The sequence below is a fragment of the Egretta garzetta genome, unplaced genomic scaffold (genome assembly GCF_000687185.1).
Source record: "Egretta garzetta isolate BGI_Z169 unplaced genomic scaffold, ASM68718v1 scaffold220, whole genome shotgun sequence".
NCBI lineage: Eukaryota > Metazoa > Chordata > Aves > Pelecaniformes > Ardeidae > Egretta > Egretta garzetta.
This window is the reverse complement of record NW_009258414.1, coordinates 6,588,377-6,603,538: the sequence shown is the minus strand read 5'-3', so window position 1 is coordinate 6,603,538 and position 15,162 is coordinate 6,588,377. Positions and strand designations below refer to the sequence as shown.

The 15,162-nt window shown below is 39.2% G+C and overlaps 1 protein-coding gene and 1 long non-coding RNA gene across 6 annotated transcripts in view; both read left to right on the top strand.

Annotated features, from left to right (window-relative positions):
- The first annotated feature begins 1,548 nt into the window (after positions 1–1,548).
- LOC118452720 lies at positions 1,549–5,780 on the top strand. The gene is made up of 3 exons (XR_004842530.1): positions 1,549–3,768; positions 4,659–4,833; positions 5,254–5,780. It is a non-coding gene; the product is annotated as an uncharacterized LOC118452720 (long non-coding RNA).
- A 2,188-nt stretch (positions 5,781–7,968) lies between these two features.
- The window catches only part of ZNF711 (zinc finger protein 711), a 41,380-nt gene continuing 34,186 nt past the window's right edge, over positions 7,969–15,162 (top strand). For 3 of the 5 annotated variants that reach the window (XR_004842527.1, XR_004842525.1, XR_004842526.1), the window contains exons 1-2: positions 7,969–8,769; positions 10,585–10,668. The gene's annotated coding sequence lies outside the window, so the exon portion shown is untranslated. The remainder of the gene's footprint in view (positions 8,770–10,584; positions 10,669–15,162) is intronic. The other 2 variants (XR_004842529.1, XR_004842528.1) reach the window with 1 other exon arrangement.

Here is a 15,162-nt window from a genome sequence, read left to right as displayed (position 1 = left end):
TGAAGTTAGCAATTGATTAAGTTTCCTAGGTTGAAACTTTCAAGCACTGCTTTTATCGTTGTGTATGTCACTCTACTTCTGTTCATCCTCCATTTCTCTTCAAAGCAGTCTTAGAAGGGTTGGAATAGGTCTGGTGGTCTTCCTTGAACAAAGTACAACTCCTTATCAGTACACAATGATAATCAGCCCGCTGCCTAGAGGTAACCTCATCTGGATCTACTCTGGCACTTCCCTAATATACCAACTGCAAAAGGACACTGCTGGTAGTTTGTCCCTTGATCTGTTCAATTCTCTTATTTTTCATTTAATGAAAATATGTGCTTTGTTGTAAAGGTGAGGGGGGGAAGCAAGAACAACCTATATAAACATAGGTTGGTTAGAAGACTTAAACCTGAAAAGAAATGCTGCTTCATATGAGTGTATTCTCAGCACTGGGATACAAAGGGGTATTTGCTCCTGTTCTCCATAAGAACCTTCATCTAAGGGTGCTAATGCAAAGGCAAATGACTAGTGAAGTACAGGCAAACAGGATTCCTAGTGTCACTGTGGGACTAGTAGAAGTTTTGAGGAGATAACTGCACAATGGAATGTGCACAAGGCACAAATGATGAAAGAGTAAGTAAGGCTTTTGTCATGGTTCAGGAACAGATAAGTATTGGTATTTTGGAATCCAAATTTCAGGCAAAGTGTTGGACTTGGTTATACAGAGTCCAGTGGAAGGTGAAATCAGTAAATGTGAAGTTTAAAGAAGAATAATTCTGTTAGTTAAACTTGCTTGGGAGAGCTGACTTAGAATTTAATGTGTTTTGTTTCTTTAATCATTTCTTAAGGCCCAGGAAACTGTCAGAATTCAGGCAGCAATCAGAGGATATGAAATCAATCTTCACAGAGCTCCTGAACAAGACACGTTTAGTGTTCCATCATAAAGAGAGGAGTAGAAAAATTAGATGTCTGGGTTTCATATCCCATTTCCAGGGAAACGGATGAAGACATAAGGCAGGAACTGAAAATGGTGAAGGGATGATCATTTTCAAGTGCAAGACTGGATGGCAGAAATTGTATTATCTGTTTCCGTATTTGGCCCTTTGATCAGGTTCTGGATAAAAAACATAAAGGAAAAACCATCTGCTCTACTCCTAGGTGCTATTTAAATTCTAACTTATGTCCTTTGAGGGATACGCTACCACAACAAGTCAACAAGAAAGGTAAGATGATGCAGGTTTGAACGGAAGTTGTAGGGGTTTACTGTGGTGACATTTTTCAGTACACAGTGGGAAACGATGCACAGGAATTAGTCTTCTGGGAGCAGGGAGAGAAGCTGCCTTGGATAGCTGTTAAGGAACGAGCACATCTGCCCTTCCCAGGCAAGAGTAGGCCTTCAAAGGCTGCCCTCTGCCTGCAGTGCCAAAGGCTAGTCTGGTCCTTTCCATGCTTTAGGGGCATTACAACTCAAATTGAGCAACCTGATCTAGTTAGCGGTGTCCCTGCTCCTGCGGGGGGGTTGGACTAGATGACCTCTAGGGGTCCCTTCCAACCCAAAACATTCTATGATTCTATAAATCTCATGAGACAAATCAAAGTGTCTGGTCTGCAAAGCATACGTTGGACTCTGTGGTGGTTAGGCAGTCAAGAAGTAAATGTTTCAGGCAAGCTGTTTGTATTACAACCTCTGATTTTACAAGAAGTTAGTGCTGTAAATGGACATGATACACAAAGCTGTCCCTAAGGCTGTATTTTAGTCTCAAGTTACTCCTTAGGGCAAAATTGTAATAGAACTATGCCTGAGAGTGAAATTGTCATTCAGATACATTTTCTGGGATATAACTTAAAATTATTGCTCTCACCCACCTTGATGAATGAGCAATATGAGGAATACAGTTCTAGAGCTCATAAAATGGTATCTCTGTGCTGTGTCATTTCTTCTGGTAGACGAGAGGAGTGAGCCAGCACAGGTTTATTCTGTACGGGGTTTGTCTATTACTGCCGCTTTTTAGTTTTGTTCTTTGGTATCGTGGTTTAACCCGGCTGGCAACTAAGCACCACTTACCAGTTTAGATTTCTCTGTCTCATTCTTATCTACAAGAGAGGGTAATTTTTTATTGTTTGTTTTCTATCAACAGTTTTTGTTTAATACCCCAACACAGTGGAAAAGCTGGGACTAAAATTAGAGGCTTGTGTTTCGGCACTAAAACAAATATATCTATAAGATGACTGTTACCCTAGCTGCAGCCAAAGAAAAGGCACGGAAAAAATATGGAAAGTTTTGTGTCCTGGCTGGGTGTGTTCTCTGCTTTCAGAAAGACCATAATCAATCTCTCAGCTGGTATTTCTCTGTCCTGGAGAACAGATTTACTAGTAGTGGGAAGGAATTTTTTAGTAAAACCTGGAATACGATACCGTATAATCGTTCTTTGATAATATACACTTCTATTAGCGTCAGTCATCATCTTGCTCACCCATGTGAGACACATGACAAGAGAAATTCCTAGAGGTACCAAAAAAGATGCAGGTTATTATAGCGAGGTCTGGAATGTATTTGCTGAAACGAAGGCAGCCCAAATCAGATTACCAGTCTGCTCCTGTACAAATATTGGAATGATGACTGTGAATCTTTACTACTCAGCTGCCATTTTGTGAAGTGTTTCTTTGTCAAATCTGAAAAGGTGCCCACCGTCTCCAGTTGAGACATCTGAAGCTCCGCGGTTTCTATAATACTCTACAGATGGTTGTTCCCGATAATTACAAGGAACTGTAGCCACAGCTCTGTATTAATAATTTATAGTAAAGCTGCTATGCAATGGCTTTAAAAAAGCAAATCAAATCTACATTATGCCATGCTTGTGAGTCCTCATTTTAAACATACGTGCCTGACTTGATCTCTTTAAGACTTCAGACCCAACACACAAACCTGTTAAAGAATGAAAAATGACCATAAGTATAGAGGAAAAGTTGCATTGCAAGACATGGTTTTATTAGTTTTAGTGAAACCCTTTGAAATGCCTCTCAAATATATCATTAAGTCACTTAAACTTAAAAGCTTGACCTGAAAGTTCAATATAGTTTCTTTCATAATGCAGGAATATAATAAAAGGAAGAACGTATACTGTAATTTTTATATGATATAAGTTACATATTTTTGAAAAATCCAATGTCTTAAAGAACTGGGTTACATGATTATTTTTATAATACAGAAATACTTTAATGCATTTTTTATTTATGATTGATTGTATTCTTTATCTAGAAATTTGGAACTTGTTGATATTAATTTTTGTTTACGTAAACCTGATTGTAATACTTGATTTTGTGATATCCTTGTGAAGCACCTGAAAATAAAGGGTGAGGAGATACTTTTTAAAAATTAAGTTTAACTTTTCTATGTTGTCTCATCTGTAGGGCAAGTTGTCCATTCCTTTTCTCTATAAGCACATTTTAAAAGCTAATTTGCAAACATGACAAGTCACACCTGTTTCACTCATGTTGGGGGAAAAAACTTCGCCCCTGAAGTACTGAAACATACATTCCTGGACGAAGTCACCGAAGTAACACGCAGGGCATATTAATGTTCAGCATTCAGTTGTTTGTGTGTCTTAAATTTTGAGAAGTGCTTTGATTTTCTTTTCTTGGTAGTTTCTTCTAAAGAATGCTGTAGCTCAGAACTTGGAAAAAAGAAGGCTTTTATCCATACTGGAGGAATGACACATATCGTTAAAAGGAGGAGGCAGACAGCAAATACAATTACCTCAGTAGGGCTCCCTGATGATCTTCCAGGTAAAGTAATTTGCCAATCCAAGAATCATAAATAATGTAATATATGGTGTAACCTACAGTGTAACTACTTACAAAAAAATGTGTGAGTAAGCGATGTGGCTATTTTAATGGCAGATTATGATTCTTGACCAACTTATCAAATATGTAAAGACTTTAATGCATCAGTATAGCTATCTTGTAGTGAAAGTTGGAGTATTTCTGAATAACAAAATACAGAAAATTTATTTTAAATCTAAAAGGAAAGTGGGGTCCTACAAAGCCTACGCTTTTTAAAAGGCGCATTAATATGCACTAGATTGTGTGTCGTTTTATTTAAATTCTAAGAAGCGAAGCTCAGATACGTGCTGATAGTAAGCTACCGTCAAGAAAGACTGTCATCAAAACCATTCTAGAAGTTACTGTATTATTTGTTTTACCACAGTATTAATGCACTGCTCTTGTAGACCAGAGCAATTGTATAAACCAAACTGAAATGCTAAGGAGAAGGAAATGTAAAAGTTGGACAATCTTGTTGTTACAGTAATTTTTTTATTGAAGAAACTTCTTTATGTTTTCAAGTCTAATGGCCAGATCTATTTTGTGTTGCAAAAAAAGTAAGTATATCAGTGCATACTAAAAAGTTGTAGAAGGAGAAGGAAATAAAAGTTTCATCACCGACTCGGAAGTTTTGAAAGGGACGTGCATTTGAACATTCTGAGTTTAACTGTGGGGCCAGTATTCAAGGTGTAATTAGTTCTTTGCCCTTTCATATATGGGCTGTAGGAGATTGCTTTTACTGAAACAACTGAAAGAAATTCCATGTGCTTGCCTTGCTGTGGTCAGATAATAGGTCTAAACTGAGGCTATCACGGTTTTAAGTGTTGGTAACCTTTTTTGTGCTTTATTTGTAGCAGTCCTAAATATCAGTATTTGAGAAATACGTAGCTTGCTTTCTGTTTGCGCCTCCCTTGGAACCTCTGCGGCACAACGGTAGTAGAAAGAGCGTTCTCCAAAGCCATCTTGAAGCAGATCTGAAATTAAGATTAAAGCTAATGAGCAGCTGACCAGCTTCCATCAATAATTTTGGTCAGTAACTTTGCTTTAGTTGTAGCTCTCTATTTGAGGAAATAAAATTAGTCTAGGTGTAGTCTACCTAGGCTGTAGTTGTAGAATGCATAACTTTCCACTCGCTTTTGCTGTGTTCCAGAATCTTAATAAGAGAAAGAAATGGGCATACTGTGAAATCTGTAGCTAACAGCTGTTTAGGCCTATTGGCATTGGTTTTATTTGTTGTTACCGAAGTAGGCACTAAAATGAGTAAAACCTCCTGATGGCCTCTGCAGCCCTTCCGTGAGTCCTACTCCAAACCTGGTGCATTCAGTAAAGCACCAGCACGTAACAGAAAGTCAATAGTTTGGGGTTTGTAATCGGCTTCATTTGAACAACTTGCCCAAGTGAAAACCGCAAATGACGTTTCTGCATCTTTGTCTCAAATGAATTTAAAAGCCCCAGGTAAAGGTGTTGTGTGTATCACACAACCTGAAGTACCGGCATTCAGCAGCTGTGAGCTGGAACCAGAGGGGAAATCCCTGTTAACTGGAAGCACAAAGCATGTGTATGAACTGGTACGTCTTACTTCTGTGTTACATCTGAAGAAGGATCACGCAATTTTTTTTACTGAGGTATATGTTATTTTCTCTGTCCTGTGTGTGTGATTCTGGGATCTCTTGTAAAGCAATTTCTGCCAAGGCTAAGAATCAGTCTCATCCTCTGCTGTAAAATGAAGTGCTCTTGGGCTTTCAGCCAAAGCAATATTCGTTCAAGAATTTGCTAGGCATTGTTTTTTACAGATTGTTATAGATGTTTCCGGAAAAAGTTTGTTTTGCTAGGCATTTTAGGAAGAAACCGAAAACAATAGATGGAGCATTGTAATACCACTGCACAAATCTTAATTATGCCTACATTTTGACTAGTGAATGTAATTTTGAGCCCCCATCTCAGCAAGCAATGTAGTATATTGAGAATTTCGGGGTCCTTGGTATTGATTTCTGTATGAGGAAAGGTTTTGTGAGAAATGGCTACTCCCTGCTTTTAATGTAAGAACTAGGAAATGTCAAATGAAATCAGGCAGAAGTTTTAAACAAAAAAAAAAAAGGTGCTTTTTGAAAAAATGCATAATCCATCAGTATGTACTCATAGTGTAACTAGTTTATTTAAAAAATCTGACATTTGTTGAGGGAGGCGGAGGTGTTGGGATTGGACGTGTGATTTTAGGTAGGTAATTGCCTGGTTGTGCTGGTTACTGTGCTGCAGGCCACGTCTCGGAGCAACCTGGGAATGCACAGATTCCCCTTCAGATTAAACCAGAGTGTATGCTTCAGTCTCTGGTGAACGTTCAGTGCCTTGGCCAAACCAGACATAGGCCAAAGAACAAACCCTTCTGAAGTGCACGAAGTGTCAATGCGGGGTCCTGCTTCCATCAGTCCACTTTATTTGCTGCTGCAAATGCAGCCACAGACTCCACTTCAGCTCAGTCAATTAATGACGCTGATGTATTGATAGTACTGCGATATATTTACACTGTTTTCATATTTTTTCCTTATCCTTCCATTACCGGCTGTTCTCAGTGTGTTAGCTGACCTGGACTCAGCCTCTTCCTATATTCTATTTGTGTATGTGCGAAAGTAAATTTTGTGAGTACAAGATGTGTCAGGCTACAGGTAGAGTGGGCTAGTAAAGATTTGATCTATGTTGTTTACTTTAGAGGCAAGAAATCAGGCTTTCTTTTGTAATGAAGATGTATGTGGTCACCAGCTGGTGCAGAGCAGCGTAATTGCACAAATCAATTAAGACAAACCGGGTGGTACTGGCTGAGAATCTGACCCTCTGTGAATAAACGTCACACAATTCTGCAGGCCCAGAGTCTCAGATTAAAACTTTATGAAAATTGGAAATGTTTGTTTCAAATACGTTTTATTCAATTGGAGGTGGAATGAAAATTCATAAAATGGGTTATATTGCAATAATGCGACTCTTCTTTCCTTCTCATGCTGTGGGCAATGCTTTCCCCTGCCGGTTTTGGAGGGTAGGGGGGATGAGTGTAGGATGATCAGAAGGATATGGCTGTACCAAATGTATTGTTTATCTTTGTCATCTCTCAGCTGCATCATCTATGCATGATAGTACGTAACTGCTTGTAGTCCGTAACATAAGCATTGTTGGCAGAGTTCTAGCCACATTTCTTTAAAATTCACTGCCTACAACTGAGTTAGGTTTGGGCCTAGAATATTTGACCATTTCCTGAGTAAATACCCTAAATAACATCTGAAAATAAATTGCCTCCATCACCTTTGTTACAGAAATTTCCCTGGGACCCTTGCAGCATTCCTGGGAGAGTCATTTACAGGATTACGAAGGTGATCTGTTCCAATCTGGGGTTTGAATTTTGGTCCCCAAAGGGCCAGACACTGCCTTTTCGACTGGGCTAAAGCTCTGCCATGCCAATTTCCTCCGTTAGGCAAGGTGTTCTTGATAGTAGAGATCATCACTTGAACTAGTGGGTGTCGCAAGAAAAGATGGATAAATGCATTTGAAAAATGGAATGGGAAATATGAAACAGAAAGGTGAAAGGGAATATATTGGGGGGGTGTGGGGGGGTAATTTCCTCATTTGATACTTTTAAGTGATTATTTTACATATGTAAGGAGTGTATAATGTCTGAGAAGAAGACATTGTAGGCTGTCTGAGAAAAGAAAGAAAATAATCCGGTCTGATACATTATTAGCTGTTAAATATATCTGTGAAGTACTACTATCTTGGAAATGCAGTGGGGGAAAAAGTAAGGCATGAGCCTACCTTCACCAGGAGATGGTGCTGTTGAATTTTTAACTAACTCTGAATTTTGTACAACTGATGCTATAATTTTCAAGCTGTGAATGAGACCAAATCCTACACTCTTTGTTTGGGAAGAAAACCTACCCTAAAAGGGACTGCTTTGGGTAAGGGCTGCAGCACTTAGTACTTGCTCTTGCTCCAGACTGCAGGTTGCAGCCCAGAGGCAGTCCGTGGGACGTTCCTGACTGCCTCATCTCCTTGCTAGATGTGGTGGTCACGTGAGCTTGTAAAAAGCCCATTGTTAATAATCTGAGCTTTTGTTTTCATGGCAACAAGGTGGGCTGGTGCAGATACCACTCTGCAGTCTGCAAAGCCCTCACCAAAGCTGGCTGGGAGAGGCCGGAGAGGAAACCAAAATCTGCATCTGGTAGCATCAGCTCTTGCAGATGGACTACCCTGAACATTGCGTCTCTCCTGAGGGTACCTTGATTTGAAATTTACTTCAGGTCATTATATTTTTAAACAAAGATACCTTTAGCTAATGAACATCACTTCATAGTTTTGTGAACAATACAGAATATTTTGTTTCTTCATCTTTCCTTCTTCCTTTAGCAATATGTTTGGCAAGACAGACAGCAGCCAGTCTTTAAATGACAATACTCAATTCTTAATTGTTGATCACTGTATTTGGTTTAATTTTGGACTCAGTTTTGTGTAAATAAGAGGTAATCCACTGCTACATATGGAGTGGCATCTTTCTGAAATGTTTAATGATAAAAAGACTCAACAAAACTTCCAGGCCTTGATAAGCCCATTAATACCTGGTTTACTTATTACCTGGGTGGGTGTTTCTCTGTTATATCTTAGAGGTCCATTTTCTGCATTATCCAAATATGCAAAGACTTTTCTTCTATTGAGTCTTTTAGATAAATTGAATTTGTGTATTTGAAAATGTGTCTATAACAAAGAATATATTTTGTACCTGATAAATTGGTTTATACAATATTTTTACACCCAAGACTGCTAACAGACCTGATGAGCTGGTTTTGTAATTTGCTGCCATTTTGCTCTGTGTAACCACCTGATCCTCTACATTTAGGATGTCTGGAGTGGACAAATTCCAAAAGCTGTACTGAGAAGACAAGATTTTGACGATCTCCCAACCCCAAGTCAATTAGAGAATTACAGGTATGCTGCTGGTTTTCTGTCTTTTTTGCTCGTTTTCGCTTTATACTCTGGTTGGGAGACTAAGAATTGCTTTGCAGCTTTGCCAGTGGCATGGCAACTGACAATCCAGTAAATGGCTGAGCTTCTGGATGATTCACAGACATGTTGTGGCTTGAGTCTCTAAGATTATTTTTCTGTAATGGCAACATAAGAGAGTGCTAATTGTTTTGTGTAACAACTGTCTTGTTACATTTACTGACAATGTAAACTTTTAAAAATTGTAATAATTTTCCAAACTCTCTTCTGAATAATGATACAACCAAATTTCCACTGATGTGTGAAAAATATGACTGTTAATAGTTCTGTTAGTACTTGCCTCTTGCAAAGCACTTTTGCTTTGAGACTCTGGGGTTCCTGTTACCTTCCCTCCACCACTTGTAATTCAAACTTACTAAAGCTTCATGGAAAGTTGCTATTCTATGTCTCATGTACAAATAGTATGATGTCCAGAGAAATTAAATTATTTGTTCCAGAACTTACAAAATCATTTCTATAACTAAGTGTTCTAGCAGGCTTCCCCCGCCCACCCAACAACTGAATGATCTGTAGACAGTTGTATTTACTGTAAGACCTTTCTGTGCCTAAAAAAGCCTCATCAAAACTGCTTAAATGCGTTAGTGAACTACCAATGTCTTTGTGGCCCAAATTGTGATAGATCAGTGTTCTGTGATTACAGTTGGTTTAAATAAATGAGCCTTTTGGGTTATTTCTGTATGGGAGGTACCAATAATTGCTATAAAAATCATCAGTAACAAACAGGCATTTCTCTTCATAATGGAGTTTAAAAAAACCCCAAATGGGTAAAGTTTATTGTAAAAATAAAAATATTAACATTTTACAAAAAGGAAAGTCAGAGTTCAGAAAGGCATATGCTTCAACTGCAGAAAAATATTAAAAAGGTGGGGCCTTTAGCATAAGTGGAAAACCAATGAAATAAAAAGGAATTGTGATGTGCTTTGGCTGTCCTTAATTAAGGTGAGAATATTACCTGTGTATTCTATTGTACAAGTAAATCTGTTGCCAGTCATGCATTATATCAGAGCCTGCAACCTCATTTACCCTTCTGAGACGTTCTTTTTTTTTTTTCCCCCGTGTCATGTAGTACCTACAAAAATAATTTTATGGGTAGAAAAATTCTGTAAGTATTCCAAGAAGTACATGTGTGCATGTGTATTTTAGAGTCCTGCATTCCTAATTGTTGGCCATTAACTCAGTGGAAAAATGATGAAGGAAAGAAAATACAGGATATTCCTGTAGTAGTTAGGGTAACAGTAGTAGCAGTTTTGGTCTATGGATTACTTGGAAAGGATTGCTACAGGGTCAAGAGAAATGTAAGTGGCCATGTCTGGCCATGTTTTGTCTTCCACAATAGCCCTGTGATTTCTTTGGCCCTCCTTTTTAGGCAAGAGAAACTTCCTTCTGTTTTTTAAAAAATCACGTCAAATAGCAACAAAATGTTCTGCGGTTGCTGCTTTCTAGCTGGCCCTGCTGAAATATTTTTTAATTTTTAATTTTTTTTTTTAATTTTTAAATATTTCAAAATGTGTTTCAGTTTGTGTGCACAAAGTCTGAATATATGTTTGGTTATTTGCATGAAAATCATCTTCCAAAGCTCTTGGTGAGTACAGAGTACACATTTAGAAGAAGCACACACATTCGGATACTAAAAAAAATAGAAATATATATATGTAGATTGATTAGATACAGATTATTTTAATACCAAGCATACTGGGGAGTGTATGCCCTGCTACTGATTTAATTCTAATCTCTTTACAGAAATAGTAAGTGCCAGTGCTTCCTATATCTGAAATGTCTTGGAATGCTGCGTGACCAGCGGACGAGCCAAATGCTGAGAGATCAGTAAGACCTTGTGGGCTGGGACATAGAGGGAAATAGCCATAACTATTAGAAAGCACTCACAGTTACTGCAAAGAAAAGGTATAGAACATAATTATAAAGCAAAACATGATGTTAGCATCCGATTTGTTTACTGTGTAATTGATGACAACTTTTTGTGAGTACAGAATTTTACAATTTATGTAGCTGCTTTTAAGTATCGCTTACAGTGTTGCACATCTACCGGGGTTCTTCTGTGATTAACCATACGTCCTGTGCCTAAATGGCAAGAAGTACCTATCACAAAAAGCTGCCCTTCCTCAGAAGAAACTCATGAGAAAGGAAAAAGTCTTCTCAAGTTTCAGCATGAGAAATGACAAATATGCATGCTAGTCATTATTCTTCCCTTCTCAGGATGTTTTAAATCCATGTCAAAGGGAAAGGGTGGTAAGGGGTTGCATTTTTTCATATTCCTCAGGAAGGCTTGTCAAGGACAGCTTTTGCCAGGTACAGTTTTTGTTTCTTGGTGTCCATTTGGCTCAGCCATTTGTGATGTTTCCTCCACGCTGTGTCATGATCTCCCTCTGCATGCTGGTGAGCTGTGGTTCCAAGTCTAACGCTGTTAGTAGGACCATGAATTTCTCTTCACTATAATTGTGAAGATTCTTCAGGGCATTGTAGCATGTAGAGCCTGTTGTGCCCTGACTGACATTGCTTTGTTTTTCCCCTTAAAGAGCCAGTATTTAAAGAGAGAAAACAACAAATGACATACAATTTTGAACTGTGTAGTAAGTGCCTGTATTTTTGTTACTCCAATTACCTGCAGAGTTAGGCAGAAGGCAAGGCTCTGTTCTCAGGCCCAGCCACTTAGTCTGGACGACACCGGCAGCACTGTACAAACATAACCAAGGCACTCGGCCCCCCACTACCCCGAGCCACACACTGCTCTAGCAACCTCAGCTTACGAGCCCATGCCGTTGTCCCTTGTTTCTTTTTCACTTTGTCATCTTCACTTTGTCATCTTGTTGATCCTAACAGCTGAAATGGTTCACCTTTAAAAATGCAGTGGCTCTCTTTGTAACTCGTTTTGTAAGTTATGAAAATAAATGAAGCTGTGGAAAATTGACTACCTTGCCACTAACTAACAAATCAAAGGTACTGAAGTCTTGGATGTATTTCCTGTTTTCCAAAAAGTCTCAAGCGCCTTATTTTAACATTTATATTAAATGGTTCTTTTCCTTAGTATTAGGTAATAGGGGAAACTATAAGACAAAACCAGAATCTTAAGGTTTTTGAGAGGTGAAAATACTGGTGTTTCTTTTATATAAATCTGAATGCTCTCCTTGAAATGAGCCTTAACTGCATCCCGGCACTTTCCATCCTCTCTGCAACTCTTACTGCCCAGGCTGTACTGGCTTTCCTGTGCGAGTATAGGAGTGGAGAAGCCAGAAACCTATTCAGAGCCCTTTGTTTTGTGCCCTGTTCCGTGCAAGTATCTAGTGACTAGGTACAGCTTCCTGCTGGGGAGAAAAGGAACGGTGGCTCCAAAGCTGGCAGTTTTTCTTCACTTTAACTTAGCTGCCATCCTAGCTGGTATTCTCTAATCTTCAGCCACAATTGCCTTTTTTTTTTGGTTTCTCCCCCAAGGTAACAAATACCCAAAGTGGGTATTCACTGGTTTTACTGTTACTGCTGCAAGATAACCCGTGGGCATTTAAGTCTGGACCTAGCACATACTGAGGGCAGATTTGCCAACTGTTAAATCATCTAATGTTGGCAGAGGAATTTTTCGTGGATAGTTGAAATCACAGGCCCCAAAATTCATTAAAAAGAACCCAGAAAATTTCTGAATATGGACTGTTGCAAACCTGCATTACAATGTTTTCTGAGACTGCAGACAGCCCAGAACAATGCTCGTATGTATCAGCATTAAGCATTTTGTTGCTGATTAAAGCACAAAGAAGCTAAATGTTCGTATTAGTAACATCTGCACAGCCGGCTTGAAGAAGCGCCTCCTTCTGGCATCACCAGAGGATGAAGCATGGAAGAATGTCCTTGCTTTTCCTTGTCTCACCCACTGTTCTTTCAACAGGCATCTTCAGTAAAAGCATCCTACGATCATCCAGTTATTTTTCAATTTCTGTCAGAAATAAGTGAAAATGCTTCTCTCCCTGTTATCTTCAAAAACATACAGAAATGGTGTTAGCACATCTATTTAGATCCTAGACTATCAGTTTAAACTATTTTGACCCCAGAAAGTCAGATCCTGATGTGTCAGTGAATTTTGTCAGTGAATTGCTTTTTTTCTGTTGCTTCTTAGCCTCCAGTAGTGCCATAATTTAACAAACTGGTTGCTGTTGACCTCTAGCTCTGCTTACCAACCTGAAAGCGATGACAGAATTTAAGAGTGTTCAATTTGATATCCCACACTCCTTTGAAAAGTAATAGAAGAGAGAGATATGTTATGGCGTATGTACACGGTGCTAGCAAAAGAAGAGCTATCCAGAAGGTATTCACTCATGCTGTTTAAATGGAAATTAATAAAGTTTCCCAGAGAATGAAGCTTTCCTCATCAGATTTTTGCTCTCTGCTGTTTGGTCTCGGGCAGATCAAGAGTTGCAGGACATCAGCCACATTGGATAGGCGCTGCTCCTGAGGTACGTAACCACTCATGGTCAGGTCATCAGTATTAACATCAGGCACTTGTATGTGAAAGAAAATGGGGAAGAAACTGCTTGAAAATACTCTGGTGTCACTTCTAACAACAAGGATAGTATTAAGGAATACCTTTTTGAATAAGCCATCTGCCAAGCGCTGTGCTTTGGTTGCTTGCCTCTTACCTGGAGAGTGGGGAAGCTCTGCAATTCTTTGAAATCTTTGTTTTCCGAACGGAAGGGTAAGGAGCAATTCTGCTCCTCTGCTAGGTATCTTGGTTATGATGTGCTACTTCCCTGTCAAGCAGAAACAGTTTAAATTGGCTTCTGTGCATTCCTTGTGATTCACTGCTGCGCTTTTTGATAGTGGGATTCCTGTGGTCTTGGTGGGTTTGTTCCGTTGTGTGCTTCTGACCAGCGCCATGGATTGACTTTTCCTTGGAGCTGCTGCCTCACTCTGCAAATTTGCGTGTTGGGTGTGATGATGAATGTTGTGTCACGCCGTTGGCAATGCCTTGTTGTTGTTTGTTGCTATTTTATGCTCACTTCGCTTTTGATATTTCCCTTGATATCACTCGAGAATAGAGAATCCAGCACAGATGGAAGTTTGATGAAGAAAGGGATAATTAATCTCCCTCTAGTTCTGCTTTTCTGATTGTATCACCTTGTGAGGTTCTCACCCATTTCCCCAAATATTCAGTTTTGTGATTACCTTTTCCAGGTATTTTTCCTCTCATTCCTTAATTGTATTGATAGGTTTGAAATTAGTTTCTCATTAGAATGTCTCTCTCTGCCTAGAGCTGGAAGCACCCGCTCGAATGTTCTTAATACTATATTTACTTTGGTGTGTTGTGTGTTACGGACACCTTTACCCCGCTATTCTACGGCTTACCCCTTAAAAGTACAAAAAGGGGAGGGGGGTTAAATGTGGGAGAGGTCTCCCAAGTTCTGCGCTAAGCAGGTGAAAATTCCAGGAGTAAGAATCTTTTTAAAATTCCAGAAGAAAAAAAACAAACCCGTAACTCTGTATTTATAATTGTGTAGTGCAAAATGAGACTTACTGCATGATTTTGGTACCTAAACGTAGGTGCTTTGTGCCATTTTTGATGCTCTGTGGCATTCCAGCTGATGCCCCGCTAAGTCTTCTGTAGGTACCTGCCATATCCATTTTGGCCATTCTCTTTGACATTCAGGCAACTGAATCTCACTGTCCATGAACAAAATTAATCTCAAACGTAAGGCAAAACTTTATAAAACAAAGCTTCGTTTATGAGTTGTCTGTACTTCAGATAGATGAGGAAAACAATCACTTGGTGTTTGAAATTCGACCGTTTCGGTACTACAGTCACTTCAGCGCAGTTCGTGCGCCAGTTTAATAAGTCGGGTTCTAAACCAGAGGTGCCTGTACGCTAAAATACTCTCGGCTTCAAGCAGGTTTAGAAAAATTAACAGTTAGAACCCATTTAGTTACATCAGAGACCAGACCTTATGGGCTTCTCTAGCCCAAGTTTTTGCGTATTTACACGTGTAAGCGTTTGCCATTTTTCGGTGTTGAACAATTTTACTGACGTGGTTACTAAGGTATCTTCATGCTAATTCCTCCTAAGACTTTGGGGTTTTTATTCTTTTTTTTTTGCTAGGCCTACTGATGTCTCAGCTACTTGGGTAGAGGTGCTGGTACTCAGAGAGACATATCCAAAAAGATGGAAAAAAAATGAATAGTGTGATTTTAGTAGGGCCAGCAGTGACAAGACAAGGGGTAATGGTTTTAAACTGAAGCAGGGTAGGTTTAGACTAGATATAAGGAAGAAATTCTTTCCAGTGAGGGTGGTGAAACCCTGGAACAGGTTGCCCAGAGAGGGGG